At 42.4% G+C, this 17510-nt stretch overlaps 1 long non-coding RNA gene and 1 other non-coding gene across 2 annotated transcripts in view; one reads left to right on the top strand and one right to left on the bottom strand.

The window, feature by feature from the left end:
• LOC134365222 (uncharacterized) overlaps positions 1-17510 on the top strand; it is a 38584-nt gene that overhangs the window by 18089 nt on the left and 2985 nt on the right. The gene's annotated exons all lie outside the window — the stretch shown is intronic.
• Positions 1409-1623, bottom strand: LOC134365280 (small nucleolar RNA U3). The gene has a single exon (XR_010021988.1). It is a non-coding gene; the product is annotated as a small nucleolar RNA U3 (small nucleolar RNA).

Genomic DNA, 17510 nt, shown 5'->3' with positions numbered 1-17510 from the left:
GGATGAACTGTTCCAGTTTGATTAGGGAGCAGGCCAAGGTACTCATCTTTTGGGGGCAGGCGAGGACTGAAGGCCTCATGTTGAATGGGCAATACACTGGTCAAGGACTAACATGCAGTGTGTTTTGGCATTGGTAGATACAGGCGCAGAATGTAGCCTGATATATGGCAATCCAGATGAGTTTCCAGGGGCCACAGTTCATAAAGATGGCTATGGAGGACATACTATTGAAGTCAAAGCTGTGTCACTGCCATTAAGCATTGGACAATTGCCCCCTCGTGTGTATACTCTCTATTTATTCCTAGTAGCAGAGTACATCTTGGGTATGGATGTACTTTATGGCTTGCACCTGCAAAGAATAGTTGGAGAGTTTCAGGTACGAATATGGACAATAAAGCCTGTGTTATAGGGATATGCTAAACATGACCCACAGGTGTTACCCCAGCCAAGATGTGTGGTTAATGTAAAGCAGTATCACCTACCAGGAGGACATGCAGAGATAGGTGCCAGTGTATTGGAATTAGAGACAGTTGGCATTATTCATCCAGTTCATAGCCCATTTAATGCTCTGGTATGGCCAGTGAAAAACCCTGATGGTACCTGGAGAATGACTGTAGAGTATCGAGAACTAAACAAAGTAGTGCCTCCTTTGCATGCAGCCATGCTTTTGGTTCACAACTTAATGGATCAGCTGATGACTCAGCTGGGAACTTATCATTATGTATTGGACCTTGCAAATGCTTTCTTCTCTATTCCAATCTCGGCCAATAGCCAAGATCAGTTTGCCTTCACCTGGGAAGGGAGGCAATGGACCTTTCAAGTACTGCCCAAAGGTTATCTGCATAGCCCAACCATCTGTCATGGTTTAGTGGCTGGGAACCTAGCCAAGTGGACAAAGCCCAGCATGGTTACAATGTTTCATTACATTGATGATTTGCAACAACATGGAGGAACCTGGAGAAACTTATGTTAAGTGAAACAAGCAAAGCACAGAGGGATAAATACCACATGTGCTCACTCATATGTGGGAGCTAAGAGAGAAAGGAAGGAAGGAAAGAAAGACCAACATTCCTAGGGCTATAAAGTGGAGTGGAGGGGAGCAGGGGAGAGGAGAGGAGGAGGGAGGTTGGGGGATAATTGGGTGGGGACACGGGGTACAAAAGTAATTTCTGGTAATGGGTTTGCCCCCAGTATAAATCTGGCCCCACATCATGGGCACGGGGGGGGGGGGGGGGGGAGGCGACAATTAGCTTTGTATCACATGAATATTTTTAATAAATAAAAAAGTTAAGATCCTACCTAACAGCCCAGCATGACAAAACAGAACACTGTACTTATGAAACTTCATAACAAAACATAAAAAGAAAAACCCCATTAGCTAAAATGCAAACCTCATTGTTAAACAAGCAGCAAAAGCCTGTGTTCTCTCGTCTTGCTCTTCTAAGTGAAAAGCAAGGACGATCATCAGTGATAATTGGCAGTTGCAATAAAACAACACCAAGAACCAGCCTCAGGCTCAGGAGAGGACACCACACCTGTTCCTCGTGGTTTTCGGTGCTCTACACGTTCAGAGGAACTTCTCTAGTACCAATCTATAGAAATGATCCCTGAAAGTACAGTCCTGAGCTTGGAGCTGCAGCGGCTGCTGGGTCTACAGGGGCCATGCACCTTAAAATGCTAGCTACTGTCCCCATGTCTGGTTCCACTGGAAAATAAATAGGAAAATAGGCTCTGCAATACAATCTTTTCAAATTCTATCATTTCACAACACGTTTTAACATTTTAAGTAACATGTAATTTTTAAAAACCATTTTAAACAGCCACACTTCACTGACATGTTATTGGATGACAGCCAATCACAACCCGCATCTTTAAAGCCAAGCACGTGTCCTGCTAAAGCCACCCGGCCCCCTAGGGGCAAGGTTGGCCTTTGCCACTGCTACTGAGAATCAAGCTGAATCTGGGGAGGGTAAATCTTAGCAATTGCTCACTAGGGCCATGGTTATCCTGAGTGTGACTTTCAAACACTAGTAAGAGACAATCACTGTGACTATAGCACAGAGGGGAACTGAGTGACAGACCCAGCACCTGGATACAGAACTTTCTGGTTCTTGTACTGTATGTTTGCACCAGCTGTTCACACTTTTTGAATTTTTAAAATAAAGAGTTGTTTGGTGGGGGAAAAAGAAGGATCTCCAAAATGAACCATTATAATGGCCTCTTTGCATTGATCCTGTTCAGTCATTACCACTAACTCCACTTCATGTGTAAAGGCTTCAGAGTCCAAGCAACAAGCTGGAGAATCAGGCCTGAATATCTGATCTCCTGTTAGACCCTGTGGCCTGACCTCATCTAGCATCCTTGCTAGTCCTGATCACATTTTGAGACTTATGATGAGGCCAACTTTGGCACAAGAGCAAGGGCCGAGTCTGGGTTTCCTCACAGTCATGCATCCCTGCTTAGCACAGTGCCTGAGGCACACAGCAGGCACTCAGAGCAAAGGCCCCTGTGACCCCTGCCCAGGACTTCCTGGATGCCCACTGCCCACCTGCCTTGCTGCTGCCAACGCAGGAGGCCCTCAGAGAGAAGAGTCCTCAGGAGCCCCTGGGAGCCCCTGGGAGCTGGCCTGTGCCAGCCCCCAAGAACACAATGCTACCTTGCCCCTTATGGCATCTCAGAGCACAGAGACAAATAGACCATCATCACCTCCAAATCCCCTCAGCTGGCAGAAGACACCAGCAGGACAATGGCCAGCAAACATCAGGTAGACAAAGATGTCTTGACCAGCTCTGGTTTCTCAAGCTTGCCCCTGCGAGGAGCTACCCATCCTGCTAACAGTGTCAGGATCGGAGGCCTCACCTGCCTGTCCCACAGGGGCCATCAGATTCTGCAGGCTCCTATCATCAGTCATGGCTTGGGGCTGTCCCTGAAATGTCTGGAACTGAAAGAGCAACAGTAGCCCACAGAGAAAGGCAGGGCAGATGCCACCTGGATCCGTGTCCTTGATCTTCATCTGGCCCTCGTCCAAGAGCTCAGCTCACTGCACCCTCCAAGAGATACTGGACCTTGATCATCTCTCCTGGCCCTAAAGCCCAGTGTCCCAGACTATTCCAGCCCCAGCCCCCAGCCCCATCCCAGAAAAGGCCTGGATTTCTCTGTCCCTCTCCAGAGCTCTCCAGGCACTTCCAAGCTGGGCTTTTTGCTTCTTAAGATCCACTCCCAAAGTGCCAATCAAGAAGGCAGAATAGACGATCCCCAGTGTCACTCTCTCCCACAAATCAACCAATTTACAACTATAAAAATGTAACATCAGCCAAGCTGGGGCTGCTGGAGCTCAGGGGAAAGGAGGAGAGACCTACAGAGGTCATGAAGGCGGGAGAATTCACAGTGAGAGAAAGAAAAAACTGCTCTGAGTGTTTCAGGCCGTGGCCGCTTTATGGCTGGAGCTGCTGAGCACATGGAGCAGGAGCCAGCAGAAGCTGCAGCTGTGCCCTTCAGATGGTGTTACTTGGAGGTGGCAGGGGAGAAGAGGGCCTTGGTGGCCCCCCAGGACAGCAAGACCACTAATAGGGTTCCTGTGGACCCACGCAGGAGCGAGGAGCCAGAACAGCTGAAAAAGGGGAGCCATTCAGAGGCCGGTGAGTCATCGCAAGGGACTGGCACAGGGCCCATCCCATGGGAAGTGTTTGGAGCATGGGTGGTGGGGAGACAGGCTCACTGGGAGAACACTGGGGCACAGCAAGGACGGACAATCCACCCCCCAATCACTACAGGACCACTCAGAGGAGACTGGTCAGGAATACAGTATTGCATGGGGTGCAGTTTGATGAAAAGACTCAGGTCCAGATGAGACTTTCTACACAACCCAGATCCACTTGGTCTCTGGAGAGCTGGAAGTACCTATAAGGTCAACCATTAAACCCTGAGCTGAATAAAAAGCCTTCCCTAGGGAAGCAGCAGCAAAGCAGCAATTTAGCTCAACAATGCAGCTCAAGTACTGGTTCCCACAGGAAGTTCCCCCATTTTAGAATTAAGCAAAGGACAAAAAATTAGTTCTGGCCCATGCACACCACCAGTGCCTTGGGGACTGCCAGAGGGCACGAGGCATGGAGCCTGGGACCAGACCCCCATCCACATCCCAGCATACCTCCAGTGCCTCAGAGCCCCACCCAGGAGCCCAGGGAATGGAGCTGTGGACTGGATCCCCCTCCCACAACCTGGCAGTCAATGCCAGCACATTGGGGCCTACCTGGGGACCAGACACTCCCTACAACCAGGCACACTGCCAGCACCAAGGGGCATGCCCACCTCCATGTGGGTGGCCCACAACAACCACCACAATAACCACGGCTGCTGTGAAAGTGGCTAGATGCCACAACCACCACGCAGATGGTCCACCAGCCACTGGAGTGCATTGACACAAGGAGAGTCACCAGTAGAGATAAAGAAAAGGATGTCTCTCTCCACAAAGCCCATTCCAGAGTGACAGGAGAAGCATCTGCTTTATGATAATATTGGGGGACCTGATCACACCTCTCAGCATTGGACAGATCATCTAGGCAACAAATCAACAGAGTAACCATTACCCTTTCAGACAAACAGAAGAAATCTAGGGAAACTAGAGGGGGGAGAGGGGAGGGAGAGGGAGATGGGGGAGGTTGGACAAGGGGCATAAAGAATAGGTATGATTTGTAACAATATATATGGTAGTAATATGGATTTGATCAACATGTCAACGTTGAAGCCCCATAATATGTATGATCAATTTCAATTCAATAAAAATTAACAAAAAGATCCGCTCCCTATGAGAAGCTTCTACTTTCCTGAAAAGCCACTGCCAGGGACGCCTGGCACAGAGTTACTGATGGAGGCCACCATCAACGAGATTCAGCTCCGGAGCTGCCCTGCCACCCCCAGGGCCCCTGACCTGAATGTTGTCCTCAGAGTTCATCTAATGAAAACCCTAATTCTGGGCTAGAAAAGCCTCCTAGGAGGTTAACAGCGAGTGGATAAGACAATAGAAGTCATGGTTTAATTGTCCAAGGATGACTAAACAGGCTGCTGTTTTCCAAAGTCTGAGCAGATAATTACTAAAGAGAGTCACAAAAGCTGCCGGGTCACAGCTGTCCACAAATGCCCGCAGCCCTGAGATCCGCTTGCCAAGCTGGGTCAGTGGGTTCATTGCACAGAGAAATTCCATGCAAGCTGCTTTCCGGGAGAGACACCAGGCAAGGCCCCCACTGCCCTCTCCTTGCCCCTCCGTCTCCAAGCTCTGTTCCTGCTGTCACTGCAAAGTGCTTGCAGGTGGGAACCTGTGTCCCTCCAGAGGCACCACAATAGCTTTAGCACAATTTCTCAAGCAGCCTATTTCCCCTCTCTGTCTCAGCCATCCTGAGAGGATTCACACTGGTGAAATATATGCATGTAATGAATGTACAAAATTTTTCTACCATGAGTCTGCTCTCACTGTATGTCAGAGAGCTCACACAGGTGAGAAACCATATGAATGTAAAGAATGTGGAAAAACATTAACCAAAAGTCAGTCCTCAGCATTCATCAGAGAAGTCACACAGGTGCAAAACCATATGATAATTGCTATATCTTAAGCATCTCTCTTTTTTTCAGGGTTCTAGTTGTAAACAATAGCAGCCACACCGGCGATTCAAACAGAAAGGGATTTGTTCAAGGATATTAGACAGTTGCAGAAACTTCTGGAGAGCTGGAATCAGATATGAAATACTAACAGCAAGAATAACACTCACACCTCCACAGGACTCCACAGTGAAGCCCGCACAGTTGTGCTCCTGCCACAGACACCACTCCCCCTGGCACTGACACCAGGACCCTCAGGCAGCCTGGGAAGGCTAGCTACCACTGCCATCACCGTCTCAGCAATCAGTTCTGCACAGCAACTACCTCCTCTCAGCCTTCTCTTTAGAACCAAAGTCTTGTGTTCATCCTTCTGTTAGGCAGAATTTAAGTCACATGCATCCACTCTAGCTGCAAGGGAAGCTGAATATGAAATTCCCCAAATATGCAGGTTATATAAAGTTGTTGCCTAGCCATGACAATGTCTTCAGGCACAGGTTTTTAACTGGAAGGGGACTCATCAAACACTCCCAATAAGAACTCTTAGGGGCTTATTTAATTGACAGTGATGATTTGTACCTGATATGTGAGTATCCATTGTAAAATTCAAGGAGAGTTTCCACATAGAATTTAAATTGCCTACCTATATTAATTTATTAAATCATGTAGGATTTACTTGAGGGATACAGAGAAAAATTAGACACCCTGCTCAGAATTTTACAGCAACATAAGGGTGGTGTCAAGAATAGAGATTACAGGGCCGGCCCGTGGCTCACTCGGGAGAGTGTGGTGCTGAGAACACCAAGGCCCCGGGTTCGGATCCCATATACGGATGGCCGGTTCGCTCACTGGCTGAGTGTGGTGCTCACAACACCAAGTCAAGGGTTAAGATCCCCTTACCGGTCATCTTTAAAAAAAAAAAAAAAAAAAAAGAATAGAGATTACATTACATCACACGTACTGTGTGAGAAATATAAGTAAAATGCCCTGATAATTCATAGAAGGAAACCCCTTCCTTAGGATAGAACAAGGAAAGGGTGACATTATTTGCTCATTTGAGCAAACATTTGCTGAGGGCCGTTCATATTGGGAAAGAAGATATAAAGTTAAATTATATATGTTTTGTGGAAAGATTAAAATTTCTCCAGACACTGAAGGATTTATTCAGAAATGAAAGGCTTTCATTTTTAATAAAGATATGCACATGAGAATGTACAGAAAATATTCAGGGAAAGATGAGCTGTTCAATTAGACTAAAAAACTGGTTGGATCCAGAAATATGTTGGCGTGGTGGTGAATGCCATAATAAAGTGCCGACTTTTGACAATTGATTATTTTTTGTTGATTTTCCAGAGGAGATATTGACATGATTAAAGCAATATGTTAGGAAATTTCCATTGGCAGTGTGGTATGGATTGAAGGTGGTAATGCAGATTGGAAAACTGCTTCATTATGCCAAGCAGTAGATACACAAGATCCTAACTGCATCGTGGTAAAGAGGAAAGAGCAGAAAGTGGGCTGCATCCAATGGCTAGTTAGATCTAAGGGAAAGGCAGACATGGGCATCCGTGACCGTGCTGGGGGACTGTGGTATCACTGGTATCTACAGGCAAGTGATGGGAAACACATTCCGAAGGAAAGATAACCAGTTTAGATAAAATGTGTTGTGTTCATGTATTGTATTGGTTTTCTATTGCTGTGTAATAAACAACCATAAACTTAGTGGCTTAAAACACTCATTTATCAGCTCACACTTTTGTAGGTCAGGAGTCCACGTGGACTGGATGTTGGACGGTGTTCTCTGCTCTTGTACCGCTAAGTAAAAATGAACATGTTGGCTGGACTGAGTTATTTGGAGGCTCTGGGAAGAATCTGCTTTTATTTTTATTTATTTCTTCTTTAACTTTATTAAAATACTGAGTTTATTTGACATGTATATTTTTGTCTGCCCACCATCTCCATGTCTGACCACCACTGCTGCTAGGTCCTATCATAACACTCCATACGTACTTAGAGTAAAGGGTGGGGTTCCACCTTCAAAATTAAACAGGCATTTTGGACAACAGAACCTGAACAACCTTTATCAAAAATGGTGGGAAAAGTTCTCACTCTTGTTATAAAAAGGACAGCCAAATATCAACTGCTGTGGAAATGAAATGATGGGAAATTTTAAGAAACTGTTTAAACCATTTTCTTAGACTTCCTGCACTGCCAGAGCTCTCAGGTCAGTTTCTTGCGGTTGTGGGACTGAGGTCCCTGTTTTCTGCAGCATGAAGCAGCCTCCTTCTCTGACCTCTCTCCCACTTTGGCTTGGGCTTCCGCTAACAGCTTGAGAAAACTCTGCTTATTTGATTCAATTAGGCTTTCCAGAATAACCTGCCTATCATGGGGTCAGCTGAGTAGAAACCTTAGGTGAGTCGTGGGAAGTCAGAAGTGCACTCTGGAACTGGAGGAGGGGTGAAGTTAGAGATACGGTCTTAGGAGCCATATTCCTAGAAGTGATATGAGGAGAAGGGACTGGTAGAAGCAAAGATGATTGTCTGCATTGAGAAGAGGAAAGGAAAAATCTTAGATCCTGTAAGTAAAAAAATTCATCTCAATGAAAAGATCTAAATTGTATTCCTGCAAGTAAACGCCAGAGGCATTATTGTAACTATTGTAATTGGGGAGGTCATGATACTGGAAGTGGCGTGAACATGAATGTTGAAAACACCTAATGGTGATGGGAAAGGGAGAGAAAGAGAAAATTGTGAGCCTGTGACAAACCCTTCATTTATCCACATAACTGATATGTTCCGTGTGCCTATTTAGGTGACAAGTCATTGAATTTGAGGAAAATGGAGCACGTACTATGCTGAGAAGAGGGAGAGACTGCCAAAAATCCAATGTCACCAACTTAACAATGGGACAGTGAACGGCCAAACTCGGGCCCTGGTGCTGCGGTAGGGAGGACAAGTGAGCTGACCGCTCCAGATGTCCAGCATCGTGGAAGCAGCGGCAGCCACTCCCTGAGAGACTTGTAAGGAACACACATCTGAGGACAAGCCCACTGCAGTTAACTGAGAGTTTGGAATGTGAACAGGATGAAAATGCAGATCATGTGGAAAGTACAGCTGTAAGAACACGAAGTGAACTGGAGAGAGAAAGGGGTCGGGAGTTTAAGGGACAGTTCCTCAGTGTGCATAATCTCTGGCTTGCATGTCTCTGTCTCGGATCTTGGACCAATCACAGACAGCGATGGTGCATTGTCATATTTGAATCTATGGCACATTGTTAGCCCTCAATAAATTTTAAATTATAAGCAGATAACAGGAGGTGGTCCATACCTACAAAAAGAGATGTTTGTGCCAGGAATTGGTCTAGGAGGAGCTTTGTAGATTACATCTCCTGGAAATATAGATGCATATAATTTTAAAGATATAATCATGAAATAGTAAAAGAATTGTAAAAGTGGCAGAGAATTATTCAGAAACAGTGTCCTGCATGCCTGATATAATATTCAAATGGATGTTAAAATGTATGCTCCAAGGAAAGCCTTGGTATAGTTTGATGTGAGCTGCATATTTTCAAATAATGCTGGAATGCAATTTAAAGCTTTTGAGTTTCTTCATCCCATTTCTCTGTCTCCTTGTAGCGCTTCCTTTGATTTCAAAGGTGCTTCATTCCTAGAATGAGAAATAGGTGCAGGGAAAGTTTAATTCTTCTAGGCTGTGGTTTGAAACAAGTTTTTAAATTTACAGATAAAAATTCTACCTTTGGTCTTTTGCATTGTTCAGTTTTACCTGAGAAAAATACATAGACGTAGCCTGCACCTTCTAACTTTATCTTCAGATTATGTATCTGCAGGCACAGTTTTAGAAACAGGATGGCAAGAGAAGCAAAGTAAAAAGGGAAGGATAGGAGATTAGGTGCGCCCCTCTGTAAAACACATAGAGCAATCATACAATTGTTTGTTTTTAGTCACAGAAAGCAAAGAGTACTAATCCTATTTTTAGATGCTAATGATTTCTTTGCTAAGAAAGCATTTTTGCTCCAGGTTTATTCACCATACTCACCTATAAAGAAAATTTTATTCTGTCCTTGGGATCCTAAATCATTTGAAGTCTACAAATATTTATTGAATGTTTTTGGCTAGATTCTGCAGTTGAGGTTAGGGGAGGGAAAGATGTGTAAGACCCAGCCCTTGACCTCTGGGGACTTTAAATCTACTAAGGAAGGAGCAATAACATATATTTTATTTCTGAATGGAAAAATGCAATAAGGCAAAAGATACAAAAATGCCATCAATATTCAAAGTATGATGTGTTAGCCATATCAAACCCTTTGTCGTCTGAGGTTAGAAATAAGTAAGTATAACAACAGTTCCATATACAGCGCACGTCACTGGGCGTTAATTCCCACTCAGCACCTGGAAAAGTAAATCTTATTGAAGACTTCCATAGACACCATTTCTAACTATACTTAATACATAATTTTAGAAAGAAGTTTAATTAACAAGAAATATCAACACTCAAGTGGTCTAAAGGCATCTATCAAGTGTCCGGGACACACAAAGCCCCTGTCTCAATCCCTACTCCCTTCTCCCACCTCAATCCCCCTTCCATGGTTCTCAAAAAGGTTCAGGAAGCCTCCTTCCAATGCCACAAGGCCCCACCGGCATCTTCTCAATCCTCATGCTGTTTCAGCTTAGACTCCTCTCTTGGATCTTTGACAGCAGCTGCACCACCCACTGGCTGAAACACTTTCCTTTAGTTCCACCGGAAGAAAAAGAGCTGACTTAGAGGCACGAGGAGAGATTGGAGTAGAATGGTCTGAGAGGACACAGCCTGTGGGGTTGTGGGAAGGGTTTTCTCGGGCCCCTCTCAGTAAAGGAAAGGAAAGGACCATAGTGCTTGGGGCCTGCAGGAGAGGACAGGAAAAATAGGAGCCAATTAGCAGCATCAGAGAGAGGAGCAAGTGGCCAGTGAGCTCCCAAACCAGCTTAGAGCATAGTGATGGTGCTTCCGTGGCCCACATTCCTTGAGTTTTAAACCCTCAGGACACCAAACATAGAGAAAGAGCCACCTAAAAATACCTAACAAATCAGCAGGCATACGGTAGGCCTAAATAAAATTGATAGTTGAATCTTAAAATAGTAGAGGTTTGCTGATTGCAGAGTAGTAAATGTGGAAAGCAGGCGGGCTTGGGCCTGTCCAGCACTATGTACTCCACGTCTGTCACATATTGATCCCTGCGTCAAGAAGGAAGGGCCTGTGACCAGCAGCCACACCGTCACCAGTAGGAATAGGTGTCCAAAGCAAGTCAGTGTGCTCTTAGTGGAAAACGAAGGGAGCAATGGGAGAAATTATATGATTATTTGAACTGTTGTATCAGTCCCCTTATTATTAACATAAACTTGCCAAGCTACAACATTTGAAAATGAGGGTAATAAAGAGCAGAAGTCAATTTTTTGAAAGGAAAAAAAACCCAGGAGCCGGCCAGAATAGTTAAAGCTGTACGTATTCATATTTGCAGGTCCTGATAAGTCAGGAATTAAGTCACTGTGGACACGAGAGGAGTCAGGCTCACTTAGCAGTATGTCACTGTAAATTACATGACTTCTCAACACTCCATCCTGCTCCATGATTGTACGAGCTTTGTAAAAGCTTCATGGTCATGGTACAGCACTAATTATGTGTCCCACATTAGTTATTACAGTAGGGTGTGCCTTTGTGACTGCTAGGGTGGGTAAATATTTCAGTAATATATTTGCAATGAAAGTTAGGCACCGTCCTGCCCTGAAAGGCACAAATGTGTATAGACTCAGGACCTGCTGTCTGTTTCCACCTTAGTTTGCCTGTTTATCAACCATGTATAGAGCAGAAATGAGGAATCACTCCCCAGGCAGTAGGATCTAATTCCCAAGTTTCATTCTATCTTGTCAGTAGAGGGACGCCATTCTGGCCATGAAAAGTCAGCCCTCCCAATTAATGTCCCTTAAAATGGACAGCTTCATCTGGCCCCTTCAGAAGCGAGCAAACTGAAACCCTGCTGAGATACAGATGCTGACACAGGCTCCCTCATTTCAAACCCCAGCTCTGCCACCACCTGGTGCGTGACCGTGAGCAACTTAGTCTCTGTGATTCCATTTTATGTGTACAGACGGCACAATGCTAGGACCTACCTCCTAGAGTTGTTAGCAGGATTGATTTGGATAATATTTTTAAAGTGTTTCGAACAATCCCTGGCACATGATAGGAACACAGAAGTAAGTGCTCATTAAATGAAGGAATGAATTAATGAATAAACTTCCTCAAGTGTTGCACAGTTTTTTTTACAGCTTTTGCGAACTAATATTTTATACCAATTAAAATTATGCAAATATCACATGCTTATTGTAGAAAAATTTGGAATTAAATAACTGGAATAAAAGATGAAAATTACTAATAATCTTACAATCTGGGATTAACTATTGAGAATATTTTAGTGTATGTTTTTCTGTTTTTTTTATATACCAAATTAGAATTCTGCAGTATAATTATATATACTCATTTGTAATGCTATTTTCTTACTGGTCATTTTATAAGCATTATCGTGTAGCCATATATTTTAATAATACAGATGTTTTAAACCGATTCACTGTTATTAGACTATGACCCATTGTAAGATCTTTAGATGAGTTCCATTTTTTATTATTTTTTACAAAGCTGTAATAAACATTCTTTATAAAAGTCTTTGCCCATTTTGGGGGGTGGTGGTGAGGGCATCTGGAAATGAAACTGCCGAGACAGAGAACACTGTGAAGGATGTCAACTAAATTGTAAAATGTGGCTGAAATGTATTTTAACCAAGATGGTTTTGTCAATCTAAACTTTAAAAATGTGCTTCAAAAATCCTGGGATGGCAGGTTTCTGCTTCTATTGAGCTGATTTTGCTCCCTTCTGACTTTGTGATTGTTTCCAAAGAAAAAACCTTTTTATTTTAAAATATTTAATTGACAAGTCAAGATTCAGGGGTGCAATGTGATACCTTGATATATATATGTAAATATATGTATATTGATGTATATGTTTGTATATATATATATACACACACACAACTGTGTAATGATTATATACACAATTGTGTAATGATTATTACAATCAAATTAATTGATGCATCCGTCTCCGCTCATGCTGTGCATTAGATTCCCAGCACTTATTCGCCTATAGCTGAGAACCTTGATCAACATCTCTTCACTTCTGCACTCCCCGGGCCCTGGCAAGCGTCACTCTATTTTCTGCTTCTGTGAGTTTGACTCTGCTTTTAGATTCCACGTATAAATGAGATCTTACGGCATTCATCTTTGTGCCTGGCTTGTTTCACTTAGAAAACTTTGCTCCAAGCCCATCCATGTTGTTACAAATGACAGGATTTTTCTCCTTTTTATGGTTGATATCTCACTGCATGTGTGTGTGTGCGCGTGTGCATCGCATTTTCTTTATTCATTCATCCGTTCATGGACACTTAGGATGTTTCCATATCTGGCTATTGTGAATGATGCTGCAATGGACATGGGAATACAGACAAGTCTTTGAGATGCTGGTTTCATTTCCTTTGGATATACAAGGATGCTTCAAAAAGTTCATGGAAAAATAAAAGATAACATGAATCTTTCTGTGAACTTTTTGAAGTGCCCTGACCTACCCAGAAGTGGAACTGCAGGATCCTATGGTAGACCTCTCCAATTTTTAATTTCCTCATTTTAAAAGTAGGCATAATAACTTCTTCTTAGTGTTGTGTTTTTTGTTTTTTGTTTTTTAAAGATGACTGGTAAGGGGATCCTAACCCTTGACTTGGTGTTGTCAGCACCACGCTCAGCCAGTGAGCTAACCGGCCATCCCTATATAGGATCCGAACCCATGGCCTTGGTGTTATCAGCACCACACTCTCCCGAGTGAGCCACGGGCTGGCCCTGTGTGGTGTTTTAATATTAAGGAAATAACCTGCTTAGCTCAGTGCCTGTCTCATAATAAATATTAAGTGAATGGAGAAAATTAAAATTAACAGTAATGTAGAGGAACTTTTGCCATGTTTGTCTAAATAAGAGAGCAGATCCAAAAAAGAGAGTACAGACTACAGGCCAAGTATTTGGATCGTGTACTAAGTTAGCATTTGGAAATTGGCTATAGAACTTCTTCCCTTGATAATTAATATTCTTCTGTAAACTATCTGTAAAATTTGTTAGAGATAGGATTGAATGCACTTTCTTGTCTTATGTGGTTGTTAATCTGTTGACAGGATAGTAGCCAATACGCAATACCACGCTGCTTCCTCATTGAGGAATGTCAATTTCAACAATTCAGTAGACAATGTGATATTAGACAATAGATGCATTTAACCATAAAGAAATTCTAATATATTGGTATGTAAATATAAATATCAGAATATCCATACAGCACAAGCATTTTAAATAAAATTGTACCTTCACTCTAGTGACACATTTATGAGGATACTTTTAACAGTTTGTGGAAAAACAGAAATAAGGCTAATATAAATCATTCCATGAACTTTTGGAAGACCCCTTGTATTTGTAGTTATTTGATCCTACCTCCTGCACTAAATAACTGTGTGATATTGAAAATTCCCTAACATTTTTAATAGTCATAGTTCATTTATAAAATGAGAGAGTTTGAGTAATTGATTTCTAATTCCATTAATCTCTAAATTTGGTAAAGACAGAACTTCAGAATCTGTGTGTCTCTGTGCGTATATATGAACACCTACGAATACCTTCATAGGTGTGCACACGCAGACATGCACGTATATATGTTAATTTGGCATAATTTATGGAGGAGGGCAGTTTTATCATATTCATAAACAAAGTACTCAAATATTTCATGGATGTGTGAAATGATTTTACTTTACGACATATATTGAAAAGAGCCCTGTGCTTGTGGCATGATGCTTTTTGAAGATTAAATGCAGCAAAGGGTATAAAGCGCTTCTAAGGTCTGGCACTCGTGGGAGATGCTCTCCAAAAGAGACTCCGAGACTCAGAAAAGTCACAGCTTTTCAACGTGAGTCTGAGAGCTTTAGATGCACACTCACCAGGAGGATGAGGTGACTGGGACTGAGGAAAAGGTAGACAGGAGGCAGGGAACAGTAGTAGAAGGGACTCGGTGTGGAGGTGTCCACTCACTGCCCACACCACAGACGGGTGGCCATCCCACAAGCCTAGATGTGAAAAGATGTCCCCTGCTCAGGGTGTAGGAGACAGAGACATCTGTTTCCGGGTGAGAGCACAAAAGGAAATCCTAACCCCCTGACTAGTGTGACAATAAACAGAGCAAGATGGGCCTACGTCAGATGACACCCATGAAGTGGGGCCATGAAGGACGAGCAAGGGTTCTATCAGAGATGCGACGGGGACATTCCAGGAGGGGAAAACGAGTCAAGGAAAAGTGCAAAAAGAAGTAAAGACACAAAGATCACTGCAGTGTCTTCACCAGGAGCAAGTGCAGAACAGCCCCGGGGGTAATCTACGCCATGCTCAGTCACAGAATGTGAAACCTTGAATCCTAGGATTCTGAAATTAATAAGCATTAGACCAATAATTGAAGACTTATTTAAATATATGAGTTACATAAATGAATATATAATGTGGAAATTAATCCAGTTGTATTGCGGGGATGGATCAGACATGAAGAAGTGTCCAAATATGAGTTGTTGGTAGTAGTTCATGCAAAATGAAACAAAACCCTGCAAAGGGATAGGAGAGGGGTTGGAAAATGAAAAAGGCAGAGGATGCAGGAACTGGAAAAGAAGGCACGTGACAGCCTGAAAAGAAGAAGAAAGACTGCACGGGGGTACTTGGATATTTAAAATTGCTGAAAAATTAGAACAAAAAATTTAGAGCTAAATAACTATTAGTAATGTGGTTAAGCGTTTCTGTGTTTTTGTTTTATTTTTCTTCATTAAACAAACAGCATTATTCTTTTTCTCATTTTCCCTCATGCTCTTTATTAACTTGAAAGATCCTATTGGTCCTTATACCAGACAGTTTTAATCGTTTCATGAATTGGCAAGTTCTCTACTAAGGCATGATGAACATGATTCATCTTTAACCCCCAATTCAAATAATACCAGGAGATAATGTTACGAATGGTGCATGATGCTTTTAGCCTTCATTTCAGTATTAAACCAGTGACCATTAATCTTTAAAGGAGTTTGATTTGCCTATTACGTGGCTCACAGGATCACCTCACTTCCAGTTTCCTGAGATGCCCAAAGTATTTTGCATACTCCTCTCTGTCTAGCATATTTTTTCATGTTTCTCCATTAAACAAAACTACATTTGAAAACAACTTAAGAGAGGTATCAGGTGTTTGCAATTTTCAGGAGGCTTTATGTTTGAAATATCTCCTTATAAAGATATGTTTTACATAAAGAAAGTACAGGCTTTGGAATCAGACTCAGAATTCAAACTAATTTCTCTCCCTCACTCTCTGTGGCTTGGGCAAGTCCCCTAAACCCACCAAGATTTTGGTTTTTTATATAGGAATTTTGATAAAGATAACATTTAAGCCTATTACTGTATCTGATCACTGAATGTAAAGTTTTCATATTAGTATTTTATTGATGGAGATATGACTAAAGATTAGCATCCTTGGTATTTAAAAAGCTCACAAAACAGGATAAGAAAAACACCAAGACATCAGTAAGTAAATAGACAAAGTCTATAAAGAGATTATTCAATTAGTAGTCTTTTAATTACTGTGTATGTGTGTAAAATACTTAACATCACTAGTCAACATGTAAAACAGTGAAACCACAGTGAAAAATCATCTTACATTCACTAGTGTAGGCAAATTTTAAATTAATAATAATAAATAGAACTAGTAAAGATGTGAAATTTTATTCTGTGCCAACCCTGACCCATATTATTCATAATTTTACTTACTTTTAATCAATGTATAGTGTTTCATATCCTGCTCTTTTCTTAAATTATTTGAAAATAATCTTTATTATTTCTGTTGGCTGCAAAGCATTCTATACAATTAGTTTGTCCCAAGTTCCTTAATTTTTTTTTTTTAATTTATGAAAATATAGATGTTCCCAGTTTCAGCTGATTACGAGTAGTGGTGTAGTAGGACAATAAACATATTCATGCATTTATCTATTTCCTCCAGGGAGGAGGTGACAAGCAACGGAAGTTATTCGTACAGAAAATAAAATTTCAGCATTGGCAAGTTGGAGTTGGAGTTGGTCGATCAAAGACGTGGAGTTGGTCGATCAGAGACGTGACTATATTTTGACCATTGAATAGACTGCGTTGCCACATTGTCTAACACTCAGTATAGCTACCACTCCTTGTAGAAAAGCTTCTAGGCTGGGCCACCGTGGTGCCACACACACCCCGCCTGGTTTTCTGCTTCACTAGGCATCCCTTTTCATCTCAATAGTTATCAGACATTGGCACGTCCACTCACCGCTTGGAATCGCCTCACTTCTCTCAATAGATCATCTCATCTAATCTCATCTTTAAATACCATTCATATACTGATGGCTCCTAAATTTATATGTAAATTCGACTTCCTGCTGAGACCCAGATTCACATATGCAACAATTTGGAATCTTGACTTGGGTGTCTAATAAACATCTCAAAATTGAGGCTGAAACACAGATCCTGAGGTTCTTCCCCAGATCTGTTTCTCTAACAGTCTTTTCCGTCTCAGAATTGGTAACAACACACTCGAGGTCCTCAAGTCAAAATACCTCGTCGTCACCTTTGATTCCTTCTGTTCGCTTGCCTTCGCCACCACCAGCTTTCTCACTAAAGGCCAGTTCATCAGCATGTTCTGCCTGTTTTCTCATCCACCCACTCTACTGTGCACCCACTGACATCTTAAACCAATTCATCTGTGGTGGGTTTTTTTCATTCCTCTATTAGCTTGGGATTC

Source organism: Cynocephalus volans, chromosome 16 (genome assembly GCF_027409185.1).
Source record: "Cynocephalus volans isolate mCynVol1 chromosome 16, mCynVol1.pri, whole genome shotgun sequence".
Taxonomy (NCBI): domain Eukaryota; kingdom Metazoa; phylum Chordata; class Mammalia; order Dermoptera; family Cynocephalidae; genus Cynocephalus; species Cynocephalus volans.
This window is presented reverse-complemented; position numbering and strand designations above follow the sequence as displayed.